We start from the raw sequence: 15,095 nt of genomic DNA on the forward strand, positions 1-15,095 counted from the left end.
ATACATTCTTATTTTAGTAGTATTTGGGAGAAAAAATAGACCTAGAAAAGTATTCAAGAGGAAAGTTCAGTATGCTAACCTATTCTAGAGACAGACTTGGGATGGTTAAATAATTTTGTAGAGGAGAATTTTAATATGGCTAGTGAAGAATGTTTCGAGCAATAAAATCCTCTATTGGAAAATTTTAATAATTAATCTCTTCTAGTGAAAGAGAGATTCTTGTAAGTCTCACTCTATATACTTCCCAAGTGAGCTTCCTTTATTATATAATGGATCTTCAATCATTTTTGGGAATCCTGGTCCCTATTTTGTTATTGAGGTCTCATAGAAAGAGTAAACTAGATTATATATAGTTTAACACCCAATATAATAAATACTTAACATTTATATATTGAATATAATGCCACAATGCTTCATATTTCCTATTTCGAATATACATTGATGGAGTGTCATTAATCTTTGATGGACCTATAATTGAAACTCTTAGAATTTTTTAATTTTTTTTTGTAGAAACCTTAGTTGTTCTAGTTTTATTTCTTGTAATGCATGGAAAGCTTTAGACCATTCACATATTACATATTATTTTTCATTACTCTAGATTGTCTTTAATAATATATACATTTTGTTGAGATAATGGGTGTTGCACACATTGCATAATATTGTTATATTTTATTAATTTGTTTTATTATGTAATGTTGCATCTAGATGAATGTGCAACATGTAAAGATTCCCATGGAATATTCTTGATGAGTTGTATTGTAACATTGTGATAATATTTCATGTAATTATTTAATATTGGGGAAAAGGTTTAAATGCTCAATACTAAATGTGGGGTCAGTGGGTTAGGTAGCACATGATTTTAGCACATGGTTTATGTCATACCACTTAGTGGTTTTGTGGGACTTGCTACTATATAAGTAGCCACAAGGGTAGTTGTTGTAGAGTAAGAGTGTGAGAAAGGCAAGAGTCGTGTGGGACAAGGCTTGATAGGTTAACCAAGGGAGAATTTGTGAAGGTTGGAAGCATGGCACTGGATGTGTGGATTCATGCTTGTTCACATGGATTGCTTGGTGGTGGCTATGGCTTTGAAGGCTTCTATGGTTGTATGGCAATGGTATTTTTGCTGAATAATACATGGTGATGGATGCTTTTGGAGACTGGATTTTTCCCTCAGTGATTGTTTCCCAGGGTATATCTTGTGTCACAATTTAGTGGGTATGTTGTCTATTCTCTTGCAAGTGGATTTTAATTTTGTATTTATTTTATATCTATTATGGGTTATGTGGAAATGGTTATATTCTTTGTTGCCAAGTTTCCTTACAAGTGGTATCAGAGCTATGGTTTTATTATTGTAACCCTAGATTGAATCCATGGGAATGCATGAGAGGATAAAAGAAAGGGCAAGATATATGACTTTTATTGCAAATATGAGGGTTTTGGGTATGCTGTTATAATGGGATGTTAAAATATTTGGGCATGTGAAATTGTTGGACAAAAGAGTTTTTTGGATGTTTCATTTAAATGAGGGTTTTGAGGGGTAGCTTGCAGAAATGACCTCTTGGGTAAAAACAGACCTCACCATTGGATCCAGGTCAACATTTCCATAAATTTTGATATATAATATGCCCTAGTTTGGCCATGTTCAGAGGAAATGAAAGAGTTTTTTTGTTTCAACCCATGATGGCCGTCAAATTTAGTACTGTCAGAATTTTCTTAATAAAAAAAAAATGAAAAAATATCAGTGAAAATGGTAAAAATATTGTCTTAGTAAAACGACCATAACTTTCTCTCAGAATATCAGATTTCAGAGTTCTTATAGGTGTCAGAGTCAGATTTTGGACTTTGAGTAGTCAACGGATTTCAAAGTTCTTTACAGGCATATGGAGTCAGATTTTGGACTTTGAGTAGTCAATGGAAAGCTCTTAGAGAGCTCTACACATTGGTTAAGATTTGGTGTAGGTTTGGCATGATATATTTGTTGATATATTTATCTGAACAATTTATGATATATTTTTGACTATGGTAAAATTGTGAGTTTATGGCATTGGAGATTTAAGATTTGATGTCATTGTATACTTATTTCATATTTTAGATTGGTCTCATGATGATATGGTTATCAGTGTTTGGTTTGGATATGTATGATGACTTGTTGGATCTACAAGTTGTGCAGTGTTGTAAGTAGTCTATACTTAAAAGTTGCATTTATGGCTCGGTTATGGGTTGTCTTTGCCCATTGATCTTTCATTATTGATGCATATTCAGATTGGTGGCTTGGATTTGGGTTGTCTATCCCCTAAGTCACATGATTTTGTAATTTTTTCTTCATGTAGAAGGGATAAGATGTTGTTACCATGTACAATCATGGTGGAGGATTGTGGTTGACTATTTTATGCTGACAAGTTGGACACTTTGAAAGCTAGATGCTTAGTTCATGGATGTGATCATGGTGTCATGGATTTTGGCATGACATGATTGGTTATACAGGTATATCCTTTATGTTTATTAGCTTGGATTTTTTGATTTAGTTATGGTGGTATATCTTCTTGGTTGAGGATCATGGTTATTTGGTTTCTTTTAAGGAGATCATGATGTAAACATTGAGTTCTTTGATGGTTTGATGCTTTGGTTGATTCTCATGGTTAGAGGATGGGTTTTCATCATTTGTCATGGATAGCTTGGATATATGGTTTAGTGGGAGCTTGTGATAGTGATGAGGTGACAATGCATGATTAGTTTCAGGTTTGGTTTGGATCTTCATGTAGGAGATAGATTTTATGATGCCATAGGTGACTCGGTACCATAGTTGAGTGGGAGTTCTTGGCATTGATATATTTATTGAGTGTTTGTAGATGTTGGAGGTTTGTCTGAGATCCTATTGCTACAGAAGCATCTTTGACATTTTCATGGTGGACTTGTTAGCTTTATGGTGTGTGGAGATGGTTCTTCATGGTATGTGGAGATGGTTTTCTTCATGGTGTGTGCAGATGGTTACATCTTGAGGACTCACAAGGTTCTTGGTAAAGGTACGATTTATGCTTTTATTTCACATGTTATCCTTGGTATGAGGATGGTTTCATTATTATGTCATGGTATACTCTTGATATGCATTTAGAGTTGTGACATGTTATAGTATGTTCATATGGAGCATGTTATCTCTTTTGGTTGAGATGGTTAGATCATGTTGTCATGTTTATGTCCCTAAGGCCATGGTTGGAACTTTTACATTGATCTTGGTTTAGTTTCTTGATATTGAGTACACTAATCATAAGCTAGATACTTAGAGACGGTGATGATGCTGATTTCTTTTGGATTAGAGAAGTATTTGTTGGGATGGTTGATGGTTTCAACAAGAAGTTTGAGCGGCAGTCACCTGATATGGACTTGAGAGGAGATTGTTCTTAGATGAGTCTTGGTTGGAGACTTGGGTATCTTGATGAGAATTCTCATTCCCCACTCTTGGTCTACTCGGTGATTTGCTACTTGAGAGGTATAGCCCATTTCTTTTCTCAGTTGCATTATATTTATGCTTGTCTTTCATGGATATGGATCTTGAGCTATGGTACATGAGTTAGTTTTGGAGGGTTCATTTGAGATATGGTTTAGCATTGGTTGTCTCCATGTGCATATGTTGGTATGCTGGTTGAGTTTGGGAGATGGTTTTATATTGGGCATATTCTTTGGATTAGGAATGGTTTATTGAGTTTGATCTTCTTGTGAGAGGTTTACATCCATGATTAACTATTTTTTGGGTGTTGTTGAGGCTTCTTGTTGGGGTTTAATGGAAGAGACCATACTTACATAGTTTACATCTAGAGGTGTGTGTAGAAGGACATGATATAGGTTATGATTTGCATGATTTCTCTGGTCTTGGTTATCTTCCTGGATGTTTAGTTTTTCTTACATTGGATTTGAGATTGGTTGGAGATTGTGATCACTAGTTTGTGCTCATGTATGTCATGTGAGAGATGACATAGTTATTCTTTTATCTCTTTCCTCTATTGGTTGTGGAGAAGTTGGGAGACTATTAGAGACTTGTTACAAGAGTTGTTCTTGCAGGATATTAGTTTATGTATTGTGGATGTCCTTGATACTACATGGATTCACTTCTTTGAGATGTTGTGAGTGGATTGGTTATAGATTTGACATTATCTTTTGCAGTGGGAGCTTCTTGGTATATATGTGGTAGGTATTGCTCTTGAGGCTTTTAATTATAGGTTACAGATTGGATATGTTGACGATATAAGATTCACTTGGCATACCTCTGGAGGTATGGATAGTTGGATGGGTTTGGCACTTGCTGTGGGTGTTATTTCAGCTATGGATATTTTGACAACTATGGATACATGTGATTACCTTTGGATCAGGTTTTTGTGTTTGGAATTTTAGTTGGTACATGATTTTATGATCTTCTAATGCAACAGGTTGGGTGGCTTTCTCTTTGCATGGCTTCTATGTATGTTCAGTGGCAGTGGCATAATAGGAGGTGAGATCATTCATGTTTGAGATGTTGGATACTTTGATTTTGTTGTGGGTACTAGGATGGAGCACTTAGTGTACTTTTGATCCATGATGGTGGATGTGCCGGGAGGGATTGTTCCCTTGTTCATTTATGTGGCTACGGATTGACCCTATGCAATGTATACAACAAGTGGGAGATTGTTGAGATAATGGGTGTTGCACACATTGCATAATATTTTTATATTTTATTAATTTATTTTATTATGTAATGTTGCATCTAGATGGACATGCAACATGTAAAGATTCTCATGGAATATTCTTGATAAGTTGTATTGTAACATTGTGATAATATTTCATGTAATTATTTAATATTGGGGAAAAGGATTAAATGCTCAATATTAAATGTGGGGTCAATGGGTTAGGTAGCATACGATTTTAGCACATGGTTTATGTAATACCACTTAGTGGTTTTGTGGGACTTGCTACTATATAAGCAGCCACAAGGGTAGTTGTTGTAGAGTAGGAGTGTGAGAAAGGCAAGAGTCGAGCGGGACAAGGCTTGACAGGTTAGCTAAGGGAGTATTTGTGAAAGTTGGAAGCATGGCATGGGATGTGTGGATTCATGCTTGTTGACATGGATTTCTTGGTGGTGGCTATGGCTTTGAAGGCTTCCATGGTTGTATGGCAATGGTATTTTTGCTGAATAATACATGGTGATGGATGTTTTTGGAGGCTAGGTTTTTCCCTCAATGAGGGTTTCCCAGGGAATATCTTGTGTCACAATTTAGTGGGTATGTTGTCTATTCTCTTGCATATGGATTTTAATTCTGTATTTATTTTAGATCTATTATGGGTTATGTGGAAATGGTTATATTCTTTGTTTCCAAGTTTCCTTACACATTTGGCTTTAAAATGGACATCTAGCTTCCAATCGATTTAAATTTGTTTGATCAATCCCAAAATATTAGGTTCTGGTATAACCTATACAATGGAAGAAATATTTGGAGAATGCAAAAATAAATATAAAAGAGATATATTCTATTGGTAAGCCTTTTCATTCTATATTTTATCTACTTTGAGCAAGAAATTCCAAGTTTGTATTCTCTTATGTATTAGTTTGTGTTGTTAATGCAAAGAATCGTGTTTCCACATCCCAATATTAAATAAATTCAAATTTTGGAAATTGTGGAAATGTAGTTTAAAATAAAATTATTTTTCAATTTATTATCAACATGATTTTTTAAATTTATCTTTTACATTAGTTGAGCCCATTTTTCTTAGGGGTATTTTCTTTACTTTCCATTGAAAAATTAATAATAGCTTGTATAAGTGGAAACCTACAAGCCCATCTGCCTTGGCTATTTTGAGCCATTTTAAATTCATTTTTTATTATCTCTATAATAGTCTCATGGCATATATTTTTGAGTTCATTTAGTGTTGAGGGCAATAGTCTAAGAGAATGAACAATGGTAGCTAGTCAAACAATTTTGCAGATATCATTGATCACAATAATTTTGAGTGTCCAACTACATACAATAGTGTTATTTCACATTTTTGACTTATATGTTTTCAAGAGGAATCATGTAAAACCTATACTTGTTACTTTCTAGGGCTATGTTTCTTTTGATGAATTGTAGATTGCAATTCTTACAACATCCCTCACAATGAATCATTTGGATAGGTACTTCCTTTGAAAATGATCTCAATGTGTCGGAAGTATTAAATAGGAAACAAGATAGTAAGAGAGGAGGTATGAATTAGAATCTATAAAACCTTTTACTCGTTAACTATATTCACACCTAATCCATTTCATTTCCCACTCTCATACCATATAAGCATAAACATGTAACACCAAAATGAAAGCTATCTAAGAATAACATCCATGTTAAATGTCAAATTTTGGTTACCCAGAAACACTTCAAGTTGAAGGTAAAACTAGGGTGGGTAGGAAACCCACAAATTTCACAATTACAACAACAAAGTTAATCTATTAGGGCTATAATTTGATCATATATGATGATCTACCATGTGAGGGGTCTTCTTTGTTAAATTTTTTAAACCTATTAGGTCTTACCCTATTCAATGATTTTATACTTACAATAAAGTAAGGACTCTATTAGGAAACTTAAAATAGGTCTATTAGAACCACTTTGTTAAGAGATTCTCCCTCAATCAATCTGTTAAAATTGATTAAGTATTGTATCCTTCAATTTTCTTTAAAAGTTTATTATGGATCTCCTCTCTTCAAAATATCAATCTAATCTCCTTATCTGATATCTTAGTTTTGTCCTTCACTATTATGGTTTCCCTATCTAATATCCTTTTAGACTTATTTATCCTCTTGATGTAGGAGCATCCAACTTAGTTATCCTTTTGATGTAGGAGCATCTAGTGGTCTAAGGGAAATCCTGTATCACCCAGAAAATATGCTTAGAGATAATTTCTATTTAATGTGTTTTCATTTATGAATACCCATTTTGGGTCAAATAAAGGTTCGAATTCTCATTGTTCCACTATTAGTTTCCTAGGTTAGAGTTTTTGAGAACCTTGGGATATGTGTCAAAGTAAAAAATGGATTATTTTGTAAATGAGACAAAATTATGATGAGTTAGAGAGTACAAGTTGGAGGGATGATTATACTTGTAATTTAAAGTGCTCCAGAAAAAGAATCAGGTCAAAAGACTTTACAGTTAGAAAGTTAATGCAATTTTAAATTTCTTGGAGACCTCATTAGAGTGCTTCAAAGTCATATTTTAGGTACCAAAAAGCCTTATACAGGCTCAAAAAATGGGTGACAAGTGAAGCTGGTCCATAAGGCTATAGAGCACTTCAAGAGCTTTCCAAAAATGTAAACAATTCATCAATCAGAGTCTTGATTTGAAAGTTATGCCTCCTAGAAGTTGGGCTATTGTTTTTGGATTCTTCTAATTTTGTACTGACTTCTAACGTGACTTTTGGAACCTTTTTTTTGGTGGTGGATGACATCTGGCATATTATAGAATGTATTCCTAACCCTAAGCCCTTTGGCATCTATTTAAGAACATTTTTGGCACTATAAAGGGCAGTTATGAGTGCAGTTTTAGACAAGGCATTGTGAGAAGGATTTTTCTCCAGATTCATACTATTGTAAGCCCATAGTGCATATCTTTGAGTCTATTTTCTTTGTACTAAATGTAGTAGTAAATTTTCATTGATAATAATATTTCCCTTTTCTTGTTGTGTTCATTATGGTCTTGGGTTGTGTCCCCATCAAGTGGTATCAAACCAAGTTTTCTTGAGTGTGTAGATAGAGCACGGACTGTGAGGTAGTTTGTACTAGGAATATGTGGTTGTGGGTTTGAGTCAAGTAGATACCTCCTTGAAGAGAGCATGGTGGAAGGGTTGGATTTGTTAATCTTGAGGAGGTCACAACCCTTCAAAGACAAGTTCAAGCATTGCAAGAGGAGATTTGCAGAGGATTGAATGTTTTCACAAGCGATAAAAATGAGGAAGAAAATGAAGAAGAAGAAGATATTGGATAGGAAGGGGAAGGCAAAGGAGAGGCTTTTTAGGGCCATTTCTAAACTTGGAAAAAGATCTAAAATTGATGTGGGTATATTTTTAGGAAATCTAAAACTAGATGAATTGATTGACTGGATCAATGAGCTAGAGGAGTATTTTGAGTATAAGGATATCAAGGACCCATATAGAGTTAAGTTCGCAAAGGCCAAAATGAAAGGCCATGCCAAAATCTAGTGGCAAGATATTTAGCTAGAAATAAATAGAAGAGGAAAGGAGAAAATCACAAGATGGGATCACATGGTGGACAAACTAAAGAATAGTTCATTCCTGTTGATTACAAGCTTGATTTGTTAAAAAAAATGTAAGGGTTGAAGCAAGCAGAAAAATCTATCCAAAAATATATAGAGGAATTTTATCGACTTCTTATTAGGGTATGGCATGCAAAAGAAAATAAGAAGAAGGTTTCTTATTACCTCAGTGGGTTATGACCTAGCATTCAAGAGGAGTTAAGTCTAGTTAGAGTGACCAATGTTGAAGAGGCATATCGGTTTTTCCTATGAGTTGAAAAAAAGCTCAACAAAAGGCCTGAAGGAAGGAAAAGACGGTGCAATCAAGGAGGAAGGGATGGTGATAGGTCATTTGGAGGCTGAAATGAGACCCAGAAGAAAAATAAAGATGTGGGTACTAGCAAGAACCAGAGGAATGAGGGTTTTAACTGCTCTCATGATCAAAACTTTGAAGATCAAAGAGGAAGAGATATAGGATGTGAAGAAGCTTTAAGAAGAGGAGTTCTCCATGGTGCCTATTTTTATTACAATGAAGAAGGTCATCGTTCCTTTGAACACCCTCAATAATAAGGAAGGGTAGATAGGAGAACTGATGGTCAAGCAAGGGTTACTCATGTGGATGAGGATGCAAAACCATCATATTCAAAGGATGCAGAAAGAGGGGAGGTTCTAGTAAATGAAAGGGTCTTACTAAGTAGTGAGACTAAACTTGAACAAAGGAGGAGTTTGTTTCATACTAGGTACAAGTGTGAGGATAAATGTTGTGATGTGATTGTTGATGATGGAAACACTATTAACTTGGTGTCAGAGGAGATGGTCTATAACCTAAAGCTCAAGAGGGAGAAACACTCCCAACCCTATCAGATTGCTTGGGTGAAGGATGATCATAAGGTCCTAGTCAGTGAACAATGTTTCGTGAAGTTCAAGATTGGGAATTACCATGATGAAGTTCTCTGTGACATTATTCCAATGGTTGTTTGTCATTTATTGTTGGGAAGACCATGGTAGTTTGATAGGCATGTTGTACATGATGGTCATGCAAACATACACTCTCTAAAAAAGGATGGATTTCACCACAAACTGAAGCCCATAATAAGGGAAGGTGAAAAGGTACATAGTAGTGCTAGGATTTGTCTTGTTGATGGAAGAAATTTTTTGGATGGCATGAAACATCGATGTATGTGTTATGCTTTGATTCCTAGAAAAGATAAGGAAGGTAGTAGTGAAATTCCACTTGAAGTTGTAGACCTATTAAGTGAGTATGGAGATGTTATCTTTGATAATGTTCCAGAAGGGTTGCCACTAGTAAGGTAGATTAGTCATCAGATAGATTTAATCCTTGAAGCTAGTTTTCCTAACAAGGCTATTCATAGGATGACTCCTACTAAAACTGAGGAGCTAAATAGACAGGTTCATAAGCTATTGAGGAAGGGCTTTATTCAATAGAGCCTAAGTCTATGTGTAGTGCCTATAGTACTAGCACCAAAGAAGAATGGAGAGTGGAGAATGTGCATAGAATCTCAAGCTATAAATTGAATAGCCATCAAGTATCAGTTCCCTTTGCCAAGAATGGATGATCTTATGGACTTCTTGAGTGGAGCTCAGTACTTCACATAGATAGCTCTCAAGAATGACTATTGCTAGATATGGATACAAGAGGGAGATGAGTGGAAGATTGCATTCAAGACCAAGGAGGGTCTAAATGAGTGGTTAGTCATGCCCTTTGAGCTGACTGACGTGCCAAGCACCTTCATACGGCTTATGAATGAGGTACTAAAGAAATTCTTGGGAAATTTTTTATTATCTATTTGGATGATATTTTAACTTTCAACAAGACTTTGGATATACATTTATTGCACATTCGTAGTGTCCTTGAAAGGTTGAGGGAAGAGAAATTGTTGATTAATATGGAAAAGTTTAGCTTTGCTAAAAAAGAGTTAGTCTACTTGGTTTTTGTTGTATCATCTGAAGGTCTCAAAATGGATCCAAAGAAGGTAAAAGCCATCTTAGAATAGCCTACTCCAAGGTTTTCTACTGAGGTGAGATCATTTCATTGTCTAGTTAGTTTTTATAGGAAGTTCATTAAGAATTTCAATGGGGTCTATACACCCCTGACTGACATGATAAGGGGGGATAGAAAGAGTTCAAATGGAATATAGTAGCTATAGTTTTGAATTGTTCAAGAAGAAGGTGACAAAACAACCTATGTTGGCACTTCCTAATTTCAGTAAAGTATTCCAGGTGGATTGTGATGCTAGTGGCAATGATGTTGGGGCTATATTGAGTGAAGAAGGTAAGCCTATTGCATATTTTAGTGAAAAATTGAATGATGCAAAAAAGAAGTATTTTTTTTATGATTAGGAGTTCTATGCAAACATTCAAGCCTTAAAGAAATGGAGGCATTATTTATTAGCAAAAGTATTTGTCCTATTTACTGATCACCAAGCATTGCAGTATCTAAATAGCCAAGGTAAATTGAACCGGAGACATTTGAAGTGGGTAGAGTTCATGTAGAGCTATACATTTTTGTTGAAACATAGAAGTGTAAAGTCTAATATGGTTGCAAATGCATTGAGTAGGAGATAGTTGTTGCTTATAGTAATATAGGTTGAAGTGGTTGGGTTGAATCTGTACCCTGAGGATCCTGATTTTGCTGAAGCATAGAAGGCTTGTAAAGAACTTTTTACTGTGGACAAGACCAAATGGCTAGATTATTTCATTCAAGATGGTATGTTTTTTAAAGGTAGTAAATTGTACATTCCAAGGAGTTGAGGGAAAACTTGATCAAAGAGAAAAACAGTGGAGGGATGGCAGGACACTTTGGTTGAGATACGACCATTGCCGTTCTTAGAGAACATTATTTTTGGCTTCAAATGTCATAGGATGTGAAGAAGTTTGTACATAGTTGTCAAGTATGTCAAGTAGCCAAAGGATTTAGTCACAATTCTAGACTCTATCAGCCATTGCTTATTCCATCGAAGCCTTGGGAGGACATAAGTATAGATTTTGATCTTGGATTACCAAGGACACAAAGGGGTAATGACTTAGTATTTGTCATGGTTGATAGGTTCTCCTAAATGGCACATTTCATTCCATGCCACAAGACTCATGATGTTATACATATTGTAGATTTGTTTTTCAGAGAGGTGGTGAGACTACATGGTCTCCCAAGGAGTATAGTTTCCAATAGAGATGCTAAATTTATGGGGTATTTCTTGAGAACTTTGTGAAAGAATTTGGGGATGGAATTGAAGTTCAATTCTACACATCATCTGCGGACTGATGGACAGACAGAAGTGGTAAATAGAAGTCTAGGAAATTTACTAAGGTGATTAGTGGGAGATAAGCCCAAGGGATGGGATTTGATTCTATCACAAGAAGAATTTGCTTACAATAATTCTATAAATAGGAGTATCAGTAGATCACCATTCCAAATTGTGTATGTGTTAGTGAAATAGGATTTGAACTTGTAATAAGACTTATGGAATTTTTTTTATGTGTTTTCAAAGTTACTATATAAATGACTATATATGAGAAATAAAGAGGCATGTCTCTTTAACATATTAACTTACATTATTATAGTTATAACACAAATAATATATCCTTAACATATTATAATGGTTATATAATATGATATATATATCATTCTTAATATATGTTAAATATCCCATATATAATATTTGTCATATATTATATATCTTATATATATAATATATTTTGTTTCTCATTCCTAAAAATGAATCATGAGCTACAAGTTATTGTAAGGATGTCACTTTACAACAACTTCTCCTAATACAAGTGATAATCATTTAGAAGTCGTCACTTCTTCATGATGTACACAAGGGATAGGCTCATACATGTATGAAATCAAAATTTTTGATGAAGTGTCCATGAATACTATCATGTGGTGTTGTCACAACATTCACCATAAAACATGTCAGAGAATAAGGTTTCTCCCTCTTAGTTTGATATCACCTTTTCTGACCTCTTAGCAAAAGGTTCTTTTCGATGAAGTGTCAAACTTCCTCTAAATTTGTTATCATCCTTCTAACCTCTTGGTAGCAAGTCATGTAATTCTTTCCTAGTTCAATAGGTATCCTAATAGCATAAGGTCTTCTAGCCTACAATCATGAGACTTTATCCCATGAATCATAGTCCTATAGCTCTTATAGTTTCTGACTAGTGGAGAATCCATCAACAAGGTCTACTCCTAAATCAAGATGATCAAAAGTTTGATTGAAGAATTTTTATTTTCTTCTCCCTCTCTTTCTCCAAGGTTTCCTCTAATGAACTGTCAGACTCCCTTTCATAATGTCAATCATCAAGGATATTCACTTCAAGAGACTCAAATTTTCCAACTTGATCATTAGATGATTAATGAATCCTAAATCATAGCTTCTTTGAACCTAATATCATAAGATTGAGTCTGCACAATATTTGGTAGCATGCCTAATGTTCCAATCTTCTTTCATATCTACACATCCTTGATACATGAAGGTCCATATATGAAAATATCTTCTTAGATCCTCTTTTGAGTCAGCTCCTCACTAAGGATGGTTCAAGTGGGAATGAAACATTGTTTACTGCTCCCCACCACAATGTAAAATTCTCACTCTTTTATTGTTGAAAAATTTGAATCACATCAAATATTGCAACCTTATTTGTGCTCTTTTTCTTCTTCACAAAGAATCATTCCTAGGGCTTGTCTCAAATCAACACTTCTGATTTCCAAATTTGCCCTTGATTATCAATGCCACTTTCATCAATCTTCTCTATAAGTCTGATAGAATACATCACAAGTCTGATTTTTTATCCTTGAATTGATGTCATGTATTGCTTCCCAATTCACACATCAATTTTTCCCTTAATTCGCAGCCCATGCAATCAAAATCGCAGGTTATATATATCACAGTCCTTATATATATCACAACACTTATCTCAAGGCTCATAACCAAAATTTGCAGCCCTTGTTATGTATTATTTCTGTACAAAATCGTATGCTAGATTTGCAAACATGATCCTCATAAATTCGATCCTTAATTTGCGAATTATATTTGCACTTCAAGGGCTAAAAGAAATCTAACTTGCAATGCTAGAACATTCACTCATTCAAAGGTCTTTCTGGAGAGAGACTACAAAGAGAATGACTTGAGGTCTTGCATAAGGATCCATCCTTATGAATACCACCTACATTGTTGCATCCCTATGCAACTTAAAGTCAAACATAGTTATGATATAAAAACTTGCTTCATTTATTCAGTTTCAAAGACGCGCCGATGATGTGTATAATATTATTATAAAAAAATGTCAGTCCCACCGTCCACCTCTTTTTCAAACTCGACTTGACATCTATTTCATCATCCTTACTTGATAAGAGAGCCCCACGTTGTATTCAATTTGAGTGGCATTTGTCATGATCAAAATTCAAGGGTCTGACATATTACTAATCTAACTTCTTTGTCTGTGAAACTATATTAGCTTGCTACAGCTTTTAGACAGGTATGGCTTGCCAATCCCAGAGACATTCATTACTACTCTGATACCATGTTAGTGAAATAGGATTTGAACTTGTAATAGCACTTATGAATTTTTTTTTTAATGTGTTTTCCAAGTTACTATATGAATGACTATATATGAGAAATAAAGAGGCGTGTCTCTTTAACATATTAACTTACATTATTATAGTTATAACACAAATAATATATCCTTAACATATTATAATGGTTATATAATAAGATATATATATATATCACTCTTAATATATGTTAAATATCCCATATATAATATTTTTCATTTATTATATATCTCATATATATAATATAATTTATCCAACATAATTATAACATTAACAGTATGGAAGTAGCCCAAGGACTACACTAGAATTGAGGAAGATGGAGCAAGGGGAGAGCACAAGTGTCAAGGTAGAAGAATTTGCTAAACATATAAAGAGCCTACATGAGGAGGTCCATGCACACACTACCAAGATGAATAAACAGTATAAAGCTAGGGCTGATTAAAGGAGGAGATATAAGGAGTTCCAAGTAGAAGATTTGGTTATGGTACACTTACAAAAGGAATGGTTTCTAGTGGGCACTTACAACAAGCTGAAGATAAAGAAATTTGGCTCCTATAAAATTTTGAAGAAACATGACTCGAGAAATGCATATGAGGTGGAGTTTCCATATGGGATTCACATTTCTCCTATCTTCAACATTGCAAACTTAACAAAATATCATGATGATGGTGCAGATGAGGGGTTGAAGCTAGAGCCATGTCCAATTCCTATTTATAAAAAGGAGGACATAGAAGAGATTTTGGATAGTCGTGTGGGTAGGAGTACCAAAAATAGGCAGTATGAAGAGTACCTGGTAAAGTGAAAAGGACAACTAATAGAAGACTCAACTTGAATATCAGCAGCAAAGGTTTCCCATTTGGGCTTTCCTTTACCATCCATAAAGTGACAAAGTCACTTTTCAATCTACCCTGGGTGTCTGATGCAGGAGTATCCAGTGGTGTAAGGGTATTCCCGTATCACCCAAAAAAAAATGCTTAGAAATAGTTTTTGTTTAATGTGTTTTCATTTTTGGATACCCATTTGGGTCAAATAAAGGTTCCAACTCTCACAGTTCCACTATTAGTTTCCTGGGTTAGAGTTTTTGAGCACCTTGGGATACGTGTCAAAAGAGAAAATAGGTTATTTTGTAATTGAGCCAAAATTATGACGAGTTAGAGGGTGCAAGTTGGAGAAATGATTATACTTGCAATTTAAAGCACTTCGTAAAAAGAATCAGGTCAAAAGGCTTCACCATTAGAAAGTTAATGTAGTTTTAAATTTCCTAGAGACCTCCT

The sequence above is a fragment of the Cupressus sempervirens genome, chromosome 7, assembly GCF_028749045.1.
Source record: "Cupressus sempervirens isolate cs-2001-9-10 chromosome 7, ASM2874904v1, whole genome shotgun sequence".
Lineage (NCBI taxonomy): Eukaryota > Viridiplantae > Streptophyta > Pinopsida > Cupressales > Cupressaceae > Cupressus > Cupressus sempervirens.